Source organism: Haplochromis burtoni, unplaced genomic scaffold (assembly GCF_018398535.1).
Source record: "Haplochromis burtoni strain Fernald_Lab_line unplaced genomic scaffold, NCSU_Asbu1 Contig_323, whole genome shotgun sequence".
NCBI lineage: Eukaryota > Metazoa > Chordata > Actinopteri > Cichliformes > Cichlidae > Haplochromis > Haplochromis burtoni.
Genome location: NW_024582684.1, coordinates 212,957 through 227,275, shown reverse-complemented (window position 1 = coordinate 227,275; position 14,319 = coordinate 212,957). Strand labels below are relative to the sequence as shown.

The 14,319-nt window shown below is 42.4% G+C and overlaps 1 protein-coding gene across 26 annotated transcripts in view; it reads left to right on the top strand.

Annotated features, from left to right (window-relative positions):
- Positions 1-14,319, top strand: part of ptprdb (protein tyrosine phosphatase receptor type Db) — a 163,662-nt gene that overhangs the window by 75,234 nt on the left and 74,109 nt on the right. The window contains exon 5 of one of the 26 annotated variants that reach the window (XM_042228428.1): positions 14,008-14,191. The exons of 24 other annotated variants lie outside the window; for them this stretch is intronic. The gene's annotated coding sequence lies outside the window, so the exon portion shown is untranslated. Of the gene's footprint in view, positions 1-9; positions 539-14,007; positions 14,192-14,319 lie in introns of those variants that run through there. One more of the 26 variants, XM_042228429.1, reaches the window with a different exon arrangement.

The window sequence follows — 14,319 nt, the reverse complement described above, 5'->3', positions numbered from 1 at the left end:
CCTATTGGGGCTTTACAGGACAAGATGACTGTTGCCCATTGATCTTTGTGCTCTTTATTTTATGTCACAGCCATATAAATATACACTTAATAGATTGTTAATCAGAATTGCATTTCTGTCTGTTTTGCTGCGAGATGACCACAGTTCTTTTCGTTTTAGAGCGGCCCATGAAATGAGGTTTTTAATGCTGATTAGAGATTAAGGAGGCTGTAAACCGCTTGGTTTCCACCGGGGTTGATGCTGCCTGGGGTTTGGTGCTCCCCCTCTAAACATGCTCAGAGGTATTTTCCCATGACTGGACCGATGCCACCGGCACAGAGGAGACTGGATGGACTGCTAATGGTGTAGACTCAAAGCAACAGGACTTGTTAATGGCTGTCAGTCACCTCAACCTGTATTGAGTTGGCTCCTTGCGAATTTATGCAAAATTGCGTGAACATTTTAGACTCTAGCAGGCTACAGTGGATTATAGAGGGCGAATTTCTGCCTGTGGATTTCACTGCCAGCCTGCATCCAGTCCATTGGACACATATAAGAGGTAATTCGAAACACAGCTGATCTTCGTGAAGCATGTCCAGGTTATCAAGTCTGCAATATGCTCTCACCTGTGAGAGATGTAATGACCGCATACAGTTTTGCTGCTATATTCCTGTATTTATGCCATAACTCAAAGACTCTAATGTGCTGTAATGTGCTGATGGCTGTGTGTTTTTGTGTATGCGTGTTTGACAGCAGTCAGCAGTCTTGCTCAAACACTGTCTATGGCAGCATTACAGACCTCACTAGCTTACAAATCAATCATGCAAGTACTTTTACAGCAATTAGGTTTGAGGATGTGAGAGAGAGATGTACATAGAGAAGGTAAGTAGGAGAGGTGCCTGCATGTGCTTGACGGATATCACATATGCAGTTGTTTCTCTAACCCCACTATGCTTGAATCTACATTTAGCATGCTATGAAAAAAAAAACGACACTTACTTTTTTTTAAACTATTCATCCAAGTTATATTTAATTTAATGACCAGGTGTTCATCGCATTAATATTCTATGCAAAGAACTTGTGAAAGGTTTTTTTAACACATAAGTGTGAGCACTTCCTAATGTGTATCTTAAAACTGAAAGCTGAAACCAAATAATTCCCTTCCCGAAACACTGATGAACACTGTGATGCCTACGATTAGCTGCCTGTTTGATTTGAACTGTTAAAAAGAAAAGGAATACACACATACATGCATCACAAGACCTGCTTTCGCTGCTCTCTGCAGATACTTTTCGGGCACATTAAGCGGTGACTGCTACCGCTTTTACGACCACAGGCTGCTACTGACGGGTCAGAGGTGCCCTGTGACATGCCAGTCTGCAGATGAACAAGTTTACTCCAGCTGATCTTCTGCTGTTTTCCTGAGCTGTGTGTGATTGTGCGCACATGTGGGCACGCGTGCACGTGTACATGCGTGGCTCTGCAGCTGTTCCACCTTGTGGAGAGATTAAGTTTCACAAGATGTGATGGATGCCAGTGTCTGCAGAGCCAGGTGTGTGTGTGCATATGTTTGTGTGTGTATCTTGCATGCTTGTCAGCACTTTTCTGTGTACACATATGCACTAAGCTGTGACATGATTGCCTATACATGCAGTAAATGTTGGGCCAGGTTGGGTGACATTAAGGTCAGGGATCTCATGAGTTGGGCTGGTAATTATAGTGGCTGTGCTATTGGTCCCCACACCCCAGCCTACACAGTCTAAACCAGGAAAACATGAGCGGGTCAACAGTGCCAGATTGCTGCTCGAGTCAAGCTGTTCTGCTGATAACAAAAGACAGAGTCAAGAAAAAAAAAGTTATACAGAGGAAGAAGACGACAGGCTGGCCTTATTATAAGGAAAAAAAGGTTCTTGTTAAAAATATCTGCCTAGATATTTCTTATATTTATTGCCTGGTGTGGTGGAAGAGTGAAAAAGTAAGCGTGCCTACAATTATATTCCCCTTCACTCATGATCTGTAAATGTTTTAGAAGAGGCTATTTTGAGAGACACGCTTGTGGTGAAAGGAAGCCGTAAGTCTAAAGGGATGAGCAGGAGGCACTCGCTTCAGCTACAGTTAGTCAGCATCCAGCTGTGCCGCTGCTTGCAACAGTGATAAGATGACGAGCCGAGAGGAGTGGAATAGGTGGACGAGCAGCTGAGACAAGTGGAAGAGGCACAGCGATGCTATTGATTTACTTTGCAGTTGGAGGGGACAGCTTCCAATCTATATCGGCTTTCCCTATCATCTGTCCATCGGTTCACCCCCCTGTCTCAGCCTTCCCTTCTTTTTCTATGTCTGATATCTAGATTGCCCCCTGCTTTCACTTTCCCACACTCCTCCCAGCATCTGAGGCTAATCGATACTCTACGTGTCATGTCTCTGTTTAATTGGTTTGTTCTCTGCTTGATCTGCTTGTTCATGTTACACCTAATTTTTGTCATTTCATCGCCCCTTTTCTTTTCCATGCTCACTCATCCTTCACTTTGCCTCGTTATTTTTGTGTTTATCCGTCCATCACGCAATCACACCCACATACAGGCTGTGAATTGTTAATTAATAGCGAAGATGTCTTCACCTGTGGAGATGAGCATATGGCAAGATATTAAAAATTTAACTTAAGACTTTCCTAGCTTCATCTGTTCTCCACTCAGGTGGGCGTGTTCTTCATGTCTCTTCTTTTCGTGCTTCTGTATTACTGAAAAACAAAACTGTTTGGTTGTATCCTGTTTTTACTTGGATTTTTTTTTTTTAAATCAAAGCAAGCAAAGATTTTTTTTCTGCTCATGGACATTTTTAGCAGTGCTCTGATTATTATTCCATAATAGAGAAGCACTGGCATCAGATTTCCATATTTATTACATGGATTGTGTATTCCCTATGTGTGTGTGTCTGTGAGCGAGAGAGAGAGGGAGGCTGAGTATCTGTGTTGGATTTTCCAGGAGGAAAGGGGTATGAGATATGGAGTGCATGGAATAAAGAAAAATAAAGGAGAGATTCAGAGTGTGTGAAAGAGACCGAAAGAGATTGTGTTTGGGGTTGTCCCTTTACAGATCCCCTTCATGTACCAATCCCAGGGAGGCAGGGAGACACCCTGAAGGAGCCAGGCACAACCACAACAATTCTGTTTTCCAACCACACTTGCATACACAAAATCACATGAGCGCACAATCCGAGCCAAACGGCCACAGTCAAGACTTATGTGTTTCTTACGCACTCTTTTCAGGTTCACATTTATTTTTTCTGTCTTCTTTTCCCTGCCCTCTACTTCACTCTGTGGGCGTGTGTGTGTGTGTGTGTGTGTGTGTGTGTGTTGTGCTCTTTCTTCCTCATCTTCTATCCCTGTGGTGCGCATGATGGTTTAACATAGCAAACTGGCGCCAGACCACAAAGCTTTATTCTCTCTTTACAGTTCTTTCTCTTTTTTGGCTCTCTCTTTATCTGTCTCTCCCCTCCTTTCCTTCCCTCCCCTGCTTACTACTGTACAGTTTAATCTGCAGTGGGGGCTTAGTGGCACGGCTGCAGGACTTCCACATCACTTCGTTTTTTTGCTGCCAGAGAATCTACTTCTGTTTTTTCCCTATTGCCCTCTTTGCCTTAGGTCCTCTAAAGCTATGAATTTATTTAATCATTTATTCATTTTTAAATTTCTTCAGAAATTGTCTTCACAGCAGTGCTTGAGTGACACGCATTTGCATTAGAACATTATTCTATCTTTAGCCACTATTCAGTTGACACAGCAGTAAAACTCAGGTGATGTCTGTGAAATTACTGCTATGAGTTTTTGCACCACATATAGCTGCAAAGACAGGGCTTCCAACCACTGCTTGATCCACTTTTGAATATATAACTTTGACGACTGATTGTCATCTAAACATTTGTTCTTTCTTCCTATATTTTTCTTTGGCAATCATCCATTACCGCTGTGATATTTTCCCAGAGATTACTTGTCAGTCAGACAGTGTTGGCACCTCTCTGTCTTGGAATTTATCCACTCATTGTAAATAAAAGATGGGCACGGCCCTGAGTCTGAAAAGTGAAGTCAGCGATGGATTGCCTTAAACATACATTCTTTCTAATGGCCAGCAGGAGGCGCCGCATCTGGCTGGAGCAAACTAAAAACGAAAGTAGGGTAAACTTGGGTGTGACTATCATTGGTACTGACATGTTACCAGCACATGAGGCTACAGTGTCATGTCATGTTTAAAAAAATGCTCAAGTCAAGATTTCAGGATGGCACAAACCAATTTGTGAGGTGACAGTGGCTATGTCTATTTTACATTTTCTGTAAGTCACACACTTTTTTCTCATTTTTCTCCCCTTGCAAGCAGATGTTTCCCATCATATGTTTTTAATGTCAACCCGATACACGTTACTGCTGTTTTATATAAATCAGAAATAGAGCTGCAAAGTCCACACTGGACACGAACATCTCACAGATGACTATTCCATTCTACAGTGAGTAATTATCCAGGTCATTACATATATGAAGGCGTAGTCTTTGCTCTGTCCTCTGGAGTCTGTTGTTCTAACCACAATGACAGGGTTTCAGTACTTTACCTACTTTCACAACCTCTCCATTCTCAAACAAAAGTCCAAACCGCAACTAGGAACCTTAAATTGGTTTCCACCAATCACCCACAGCTCATTAATTCTATTAGTCTCTCTTAGCTCCTAATTCTCCGGCCTGTCCAGGATTAGCCTTCATCGCTGCTTGTCTGTTGATTTATAATTAATAACTTTGATTGTCTTCGTTGTTTGTTTTTGCCAATTGAATCAGAAGAGGTCTTTCGAGTTGAGCTTTTTCTTTTGTTCTCATGATCATTCTTCATCCTGTTGTCTTTCATTTTCTCTCGGCTTCTCTCTGGGGGGCTGAAAGTCCAACACAAATCCTATTTCTTGTTGTTCATGTTCAGGAATTACGTTCAGCCGTGCTATTTCCCTCAGACTCCCTAAGGCACCTGGGATTAAATGATGCGTGATATGTGATGTGTGGGTTTTCTGTGTGTAACAGCCACAGTAAGACTCACCTTTGGTGCTCTAAAAGACTCGGGGTTTGTAGACTGTGGATTCGTTGAGTGTGTGGGAGCATGTGTAAGTCTGGGCGTGTGTGTGTGTGTGTGTGTGTGTGTGCATGGGGATGAATAATCTCTTTACATGCACCAAACATTTGAAATTACGTGGCATTTTTTGTCCTTAGAAGACCTTAGACACCAGGGAGCAAATGTTGCAGGCATGGCCTAAGATTTTGCCATATCAGATGGACTTAGTTCACAATAAGTGTTTCATTTATTTCAGAATGCAGAATTTTTTATTATGCATATTATAGACAGTGACAATACCCATTTTTGGATTAAAGAAACCAAGAAGTAGCCATATGTGTTTTTAATACGGGACTCTGCCGATCGACTCGCTTTATGAGCCTGCCTCTAGTGGAGACCTGAGGAACTGCAGTTTTTTGCACTTCCAAGTCAGTTCTCAGCCTCAGAGGTTACGGCTTGGATTATCTGAATGACATAGCATATGTACAAGTCTTCAAAATGTAGTGTCTATTGGATAACATAAAGTTAGCCGTGTGATACCTTAAATATATATAGTAGCTATAACACTAATATCAATATCAACATTAGGAGATGCTATCTCTAAATATATTCTAGATCAGGGGTTCTTAACCTTGTTGGAGGTACCGAACCCCACCAGTTTCATATGTGCAGTTACTGAACCCCTCTTTAGTGAAAAATAAAATATGATTTTTTTCAAATTCAAGACATTCATATGTTTTTTACTGGTGCACAAAATGAGCCGTGCATGTCACGGCAGAGGCTCCGCCGAACCCCTGAGACCGACTCACCGAACCCCTAGGGTTCGATCGAACCCAGGTTAAGAACCCCTGTTCTAGATCAACACTGAACCAACAGAAAAGGTTTGCATACTGTGCTCATCATTCTTCTTATAAACATGTGCTATGAAATCATTGCCTTTCCTCTCTAATGTATCCCAAACCACCTACTCAGCAATCCCCAACTACTCCATTCCTGGATGCCCTTTAGACACAGGAAGTGCCTTAGCAGGTTTCTCAATATCTCGATATTAAATTAGACTGGTCATTTAATACATCCCTTGGTGTACAGATTGGCATCATTTTCCCTGTGCATACTCTGAATCTCTCGGCCAAAGCAAAGAGACACCTAACCTACTGCGGCCTTTCATAAAAAGCTCCTGTAATAGGTTTATTGAAAATAACAAGGTTGTCTTCTAGAGTTACAGACGGGGCTCTGCCGCTGTCTCGGCTCGAACATCAATAAACTGTGGAGCGTTTTTTTTTTTTCAATGGAGTGGTTTTGTTTTTTTGTTTTTTAGGCGCGTTTCGACTGCTTACCAAGGTATCCAGCCTAATGCTGAGAAATGTGAGCGTCCTGAGATTGTTCATAAAAGGGCACGAAACAACCCATAGAACAAAGCACAAAGTTGAATGGGGAAGCAGTTTTATTCAGAGTTTTTCTTAATCATTTGTGTATAAGAAGCTATGAAACATACCTCTCTACATAAATACCATCTATTTGTGTTGATACTCAAACTCTCAAAGCATTGGATAAGATAATTTATATATATCTACAAGCAGCTGCTGATCATCACATAGGTTAATTGCACAACTGGTCTTCAGTTGTTTCAGCAGTGTGGTTTTTTTAAAGCAACACAGGGACACTTGAGTCGGGTTCAGAAATCAGTCACGTCACAGATTGATCCCCTTCCTCCTGCACAGCTCTGTCACCGCCTGAGCCTGAGACTGTCTGTGCTCCCCAGCGGGTGTGTGCATGTCCAAGTGTGTGCGAGTCTCTGTGTCGGCATCTGTGTTGCCTCCCTTTTCACAGAAAGGCAGACATAATAGGCCGGTGTAAAAACTATGGCACAAACACACACGCAAATATATATGTGTATGGAGTTAAAGGCACTAAAACGCGGGATTATAATATAATCTGACATTTCTTGGCTGATATGCTGATTCACCGATTAGAAACCAGTCTGCCATGCCAGGGGTGAGTGTGTGTGTTTGTGTGTAAAAACAGAGACATAATAACAGATAAAGTGTGTGCATGGGTATGCGGTGTTTGTAGGCATGCTTTTTTGGCTAGATGATATGAAAGAGAGCGATCATCCAAAAGACAATTGTAAAACTACATCCCTCTTTGATTAGAACTAGAAACCTCTGTATTGTCATCAACTCACTCGGGCAAAACGCACTCTGTCATTCTCACACATGCTCACATACAAGCGAGCGAGTTATGATAAGCTTGCTTACCCCAAATGGGCTTCCCCGCCCATGCGCACACAACTCCATCTGCACAAGCAGCATACATTAAGCTTGCTCAAATTGGCTGCCTAGCACAGACACACACTGCATCACAGAGATATTTTCTTTTCTTTTTTGTTTTGTTTTCCTGTTGTGACGTGTGCTCATTTTAAGCAGCCTAGCTATGCCGTTCTACTCTCCTCACAGATAATTTAGCTGCCTCTCTGCTGCCCTGGGTGGCAGCCAGTAAAATGGTGGCGCTCATTGTGGAAGGCTGCTGGCTGCTATTGATTTGGCCCAGCAGGTCTCTGTGGATGCACACTGTTGCCCTGCCGGCTAGGCCCAGGGAAGGGAACTCTAGTGTTTGTACGTGTGTGTGTGTGTGTGTGTGTGTGTGTCAGATATAAAGGGAAAAGGGATTTTCAAGTGTACATTGGTGCAGTTTGTGACGACAACTCTCCTAAATCCCATTCTGCAGCAAGGCTGCAGTAACTATATGGTCTGAACTGTTTAAATCCCTTTGGGAAACTATAGGAAAGTCCAAAGTGATCAATTAGCAGGAATATTTTTGATGTGATTTCTTGTGTTTACTCAGAGAACAGATTTACCCGAAAAGTGCTGCTTTCTGCAATATTTCACTATCATCTCACCTCCCTTTTCCTCACTTTCTTCCACCACTTCAGCTCCTTATACAAGCTTTGAAAAACAAACAAAGGGAAGCTGGCTTCAGACTATAAATAATGCAGAGACAGAGATTGGGGTCAAATGCTTTGGATTCCACAACACATATCGCTGAATGGATGCTTATGCACATACGTGCGCACATTTCGCAGATCACATAAAGCATTGTGTTTTTCTTTGTTAAGGGCAAAATTTATTCCCCAGTGATCAGTCAGTGTAGTAATTAAGTGCACTTGCACAGTGTCACATATGTAGCAGAGCACTAGATGACCCTCTCGCACACAGTTACTACTGTATAGGTACAGAAGCTGTTGACTGCCGTGATGTCGCTCGATGGCAACGCGTGACAAACGAGTCTGTTCAGAACACATTTAGGTCTCGTTGCATCCTATCCCCCCTCCGCCTGTACCTCTCCTTTTCATAACTTCGACAAGGGCAACTCAGCCATCCTCTCCATCCACAGCTCCTATCCATCAGCACACTGCCATAATCTGCCGCTGCCCCGTGATAAATTACTTTTCACGTGCTGATGTATGAGCCTATCAGCCTTTGAGGAAATGACAGATTAGATCATTATGCCTCTTTATGATTATATGAGCGTTGTTGTTGTTGTTTTCTATACGTTGGTGTTTATCCAGTGCAAGTTTGCGTTGTGTTTGATTCATTTTTTCACTGTAGACTTTTCAAGGAGGGTGAAAAGAAGGAGATGAGATGAGCTGGGTGTTTATGAAGGTGGACTGTAGTGGAAGAAGCAAGTGCACAAGAAACAGGATTTCTTCTAAAGAAAAGCCTTTCAAGGAAAACACCTTAAAGTCTTGCAGTCTATGCTCTGTGTGTGGACTCAAAATTTCACAACCAATCTAAGCAGTAGAGAAATTTGGTATCGGTGACTATTTCAAAGTGATTTCCCTCCAGCGCATTAGACAGAAATCAGTGCAGAATGCTCATTGTTCTAGAGGGAAGCTCTTCCTCTTTGAATCTTAAGGACAACATTGATTTTATATGGAAACAAAACATTCTGTAATAAACCTTGATTATGCTGTCGGTCCAATGCCAAGTAGTCTATATTTGGAAAACTTCTGTACCCTCAATTTGTGATTTGTAGTTCACATTTGAATAAGAAGAGTTAGTTGAGATTGAATGCATTGGATGTGTGTAGTTTATAACCACATTGTGAAAGGAGCAATATGTGCTCAAGTATGTACTTCTACCTGCTTTGTGCTCATATGGAACCAAAGTGTACAAAATCTTTTAAACTGTTAGCAGTCGGACGTACCGCCCACGGGACATTGGATGGTTTAGGGGACTAATAGGACTGCTAAGGGGTTAATAAGCAGTGCTGAAGGTTCTACAACATCTTCTGACGACAACTTTATATAACCGTCACATCAGACAGCTTGCTCCCTTAACTTATGGTACAACATTCAGCAGCATAAAATATTATACATATATGGGGTTTTCTTTCAGCTCTAGCCCTGAAAAACTAGTGCTAGCAATAAAAAAAAGCACTCAGTGTCAGATTATTGTGCTCTCAGATTCAGCACTTGAACAGCATTCCCCATGAGCCCTGTTTTAGGTAAACCAACCCTGCAATTAATTCATCGAGTGATGCGTGTCTCCAGCAATCACAAGCAAAGGTTTTGTTTTACAGTTTATATAGTAGAGAGAGTATGTACTGTACATGTTTACTCTGTGAGTGTTCGTTTCATTCAGCCAAATGCTTTCTCCCTGACCCCTGACTTCTGAATCCTCTCCAGTTGTATGTCATTCTGAGCATCAATGGCTCATAGAAACTAGGACATGCCTTGACAGACAGCAGGCTTTTCACATTCATCTTTCCCTAGCATGTGGAGGTGTTAGGGTCCACTTAACAAGCCTGAAGCTGCAAGATTGCAACATGCAAGATTTTCCATCGCTGCCTTCATCGTTATCACCAAACAACCAAGAATATTGCTGTGTTAATGCCTGTGAGAAAGCACTGCAGGTCACATATCTGTGCACCTGCAGTATTCTCTTCATGGTGCCTAGTCTCCTCTGCTGTAAGACAACCTCTGCACTGCTGTCACTAGCCATTATAAAGTGTACACCACCTTACAGGTCTTTTCTCCTCACAGGCCAACACTCACACACACATAAACACACAGAAGGAAGCACATGCATATATTCTCCACATTTTATACGTGCACAGCATCACACGCATCATAGATTCTTGCTCTTGTTTGTGCTCACATCTTGCAGTTTTTATCCACTCTCACATACAAGCAGTAGTATCTTATTTTTTTTTCAGCTGCTCCATTTAGGGGTCACTACAGCAGCTCATCTTCCTCCCTGTATTCTTATCCCCAGCATCCTCCTCTGTCACACCAACCCTCTGCATGTCCTTTTCTAATTTTGCCTCCAAAACAATTGTTAAAAGTATCTAAGTACATTTTTTCTAGTGTTGTATAGATGTGTGCACAGTTTTGAGGACCTTTACTTGAGTATTTTTGCTTATGCTACATCATACTGATTTTTTTCTAGTGATGCTGCTTGTTTTATGGGTGCATCATGGGTGCAGATTTCCTGCTTTGTGGAACAACACAGTCAGTCTGTATGTAAAAGGTGATGTTAATTAATACACTCAAGCACTTTATTACTGCTCACTATGACTCCCGTGATAAGCTAGTTTATCGCTAAAGGTGAAAACAACAGTAAACAGTTCACCTGTCTCTGAAGAAAGATAACAAAATCGAGCTAACAGCACCCTTAAGGCCCCTCCTTCTTCTTCCCCTCCATCCAGTCGTATTGCTAAGCTAACTGGCCGCTGGGTGTTACTTCATATTTAATGGTCAGATATGAGGGCGGTTTCAATCTTCTCAAAATGTCCACCAGAAAGCCAATAAGCAAACCTCCTAGTTCTTTTAGGAAAGTCTCCGACTTCCACCACTGCTCCCTCTCTCCTGTCACTCTCTCTAAAACAAAATATTCTTTTCTTTCTCTGAAAAGTCTCAATGAGTTTGGATAAACATGCATCACTGATAGATCTGGGACGCAAGTCATATTTTGAAGTCATGGCGCAATAAGATCCTTATCTGTTTAACACTCCACTGTATTCATCTTACTCTAGGAACTCAAACAAGCAAGCCTGCTGTTATATAAAACCCTGGATCCTGGAGTTGAGACAAATGGAGCACTGATACTAACAAGCAGAACTTTTTAAGGGCTGGTTGGGAAATCATGTTAATCTCTCTGCCTCTTGGATTTCTTGCTCTTCAAACCACACACACACACACACACACACACATACACACTGCAGGTCCAAACTTCCTTCCTTGGTGACATCATTGTGTTGCGGTGCCCCCAGCGGCAGCAGCCCAACGAAGGGCGGAGGTGCTGTGATGTCTGATTTGATTCACCCTGACAACCAAGGACCATTTGGGAACCCTGTAACCACGGCAACTCCCATCACAACATTCAGGGTGGTTGGTCGACAGGGCCAGTCAGGGTTCCTTGCATCCATTTTTAATGGCCAATGTGCTTAGTTGCTCTTCCCAGGCTTGTCTCCCCGCGGTCCCATCTCCAAGAAGGAGAGGCAGCCGCACTTGGTGGAAAAAGTCCCCATTACATATTTATTGTCCCCACTCTTAATTATTGAGCCAAAGGATATATAGCCAGGCTCTCTCTCTCTCTCTGTCTCGCTCTCCTGTCTTTCTTTTTAACTCGTAGCGATCAGATCTTCTTTCTCCTGTCTTTTTTTGCTCTCCCATCTCTCCATTTGTCAGACCTCTGTCCTTTCAAACTATGTAACTTCATATCCATATAAAGTAACCACCAATGGAAAATATGAGGTTTTGTGTAAACTGTAGTCTCAGCAGCTTGTGTTTTGGAAAGTTACCCAGCATGTTTGAATTTTCCTGCAGAAAACCAATGGAACTGGCACATGTGACAAGTGTGTGATGTTGCATGTGTCACAGCTCGAAGCAAAGCTATTTCTTATTTCTCAGTTTATACATACACCTCATTAAGCAATTTTGCATGTGTACAACTTGGTCTTTCTGCTCTTCTTTACCTTCTTTAAATTGGCAGCAGCATATGCAAGACATAATCAAGATTCTGGCACGTTTCCTTCCTAATTATAATAGTTATGGTTGATTATATAGTTGGAAAGAATCCTTCAAGATGCTGCCAAGTGCTAAAAAAACACATTTAAAAATCCACGCATGGTGTTCACATCGTTGCTTTTGCCTGCATGTTATTTTGAGTCGTACCCATGTACTCCCACTACTCTGCTAGCCAAAATCAATCTGAGGAAAAAAGCTTTGGTAACCCCATCCTTCTCGTTCAGACGTTGTAACATGACATCGGAGAAGATTGATCTAGAAATGTATTTTTGGACTCCCTTTAACCTTGAGGGTAGTTACTCTTTACGACTTTTTAAAATCCCCTTTGTCTCTGTTTCGTTGTTGCTAGGAATATTTGTGTGTCTGTGTTTTTCCAGTAATCAGTAGGTTTCAGCCTTCTTCAAAGTTTTCCCTGAGCTTGTACAGATGAATAGTTGAAAAGGAGAGATTAGATTGATTTAATTTGCCCACTTTGCATGAAATCAGCCGGAGGGAAGCGTGGAAAAAGCATGACTTTTTACATTCAAATGGAGCTTGCTTTTATCTAGTCAGCAGTCACTCCTCTCATTGACGAAGAAAGTGGTTTTCTCTCACAATAGGAAGGCCATCTCTTGACTTGTGGTGCACCGTGGAATTCAGTGAATGTGTGAAGTAGAGTTTATGAGCTGCTGCGTGGTTCCACTGCCGCCGCCTCCTCCTTCTCGTCCTCCTCAGTGTCAAAAGAAAACAGGAGGTTCGCTCAGTTGTTGAGCACCACTGGACATGTGAGTGGCTGTTTCTGTGAATGGTTGCATGTTTTGAGACCACAGGTAATGTAAGTGCATTCAGTGGACTCTCAGGGAAAGTGAGCAGAATGCAAAGGACTGCGCTGAGTGAGCTCTCAGGTTGATGAACCTATTGAGCACCCAGGTTAGATAGTATATAAAAGAAGAGGATTTGGGAGATAGGTTATAGCTGTAGATAACAGGTCCAGTTACATAAGGGTTAGCCCGCTTCTGGAGGAAATCCATATTTTATTTGATGTGAGAGCCGTTCAAAGGGCTGTAAATTATTACTGCCATATTCCTGCTTTTAGAGGTCACCCTGGCAGCTAGATAGATATTTGTATGTGTGTTTGTGGATGTGTGCCTGTGTTAGCGCTCATGTTCCCCCTGATGTGTATCCAGTTCTGCTAGACATGTGTAGCATGTCACAGGGCTGCAGCAGCAGTCACACCATAACCATACTGCGGGCCCATCGATCCATAGATCTATCCTCTCTCCGTCCATCCATATACTAAAACACATTACAGAGATGACTGCCTCTGATGTGACACTTTACCTCCAGCGATAAAGGCTTTCTGCTGTACAGTGAATGCCGCCGGAGGAAGCACACTTGGAAGCACGAGAATACGAAAAATATGACATAACTAGATTTTGAAGTACTGTACACGAGTGCTGTTTCTACTGTTTCTGAGGCTCATTGCAGATTTATCACTGTCCAGTACACTGCGGCACAATTTTGTTGTTGTTTACCAGACTTGATTGAGAAAATGAGAAGTGGTGTAATTCAGAGATGGTGTGTGCAGTTTACACTATAACCGAGGTGACGGTGGTGCAGTGTCCTGGTAAGTTGCTACATTGCTGGGACGTTGCCAGTTCTTTCGGTTGATTAATGAGTTAGTTGGCTTATAGTTTCTGCTCTAATGTGAATTTTAAATCACAAGATTTTTTCTTTTTTACAGCTCCTGCTGCGCTTTTTTTAAAAAAAAAAAAGACATTTAATGAAAACAGGATACGTGTAAAACATGGCTGAAAATGTTTCCACTGTGTTGCCGCTACTTAAAATAAGGCATCTGAGCTCCAGTTACACGGGCACAGACATAAAATTACCACAGCGAAGTAACCGCATTGCTGTACTTTCTCTGTCTCTTTCCAGCTCTTGGGTTGTGTGCCACTGAAATCCCACTCTTTAACCTTCATGGCCCTCAGCTGGTGCTCATCTCTCATCTTCTTCCCAGTTCCTCCCTCCATCCCTCCCTGCTGCTATCTTTACAGCCCTCTTACTAATGCACCGCTCAATTAGCCTTCGATGAGGCTTCCACTAAAGGCTGGATAAATAGGTAATTACATGTTGTCATCCCCCCACCTCTTGCTAATCCACTCAACTTCACTCCACTCCTCTCTGTCTACTTCTCTTTCCCTCTTGCTCTCTCGATATCATGGGTGGCTGCCAGAGATGGTCCAATAG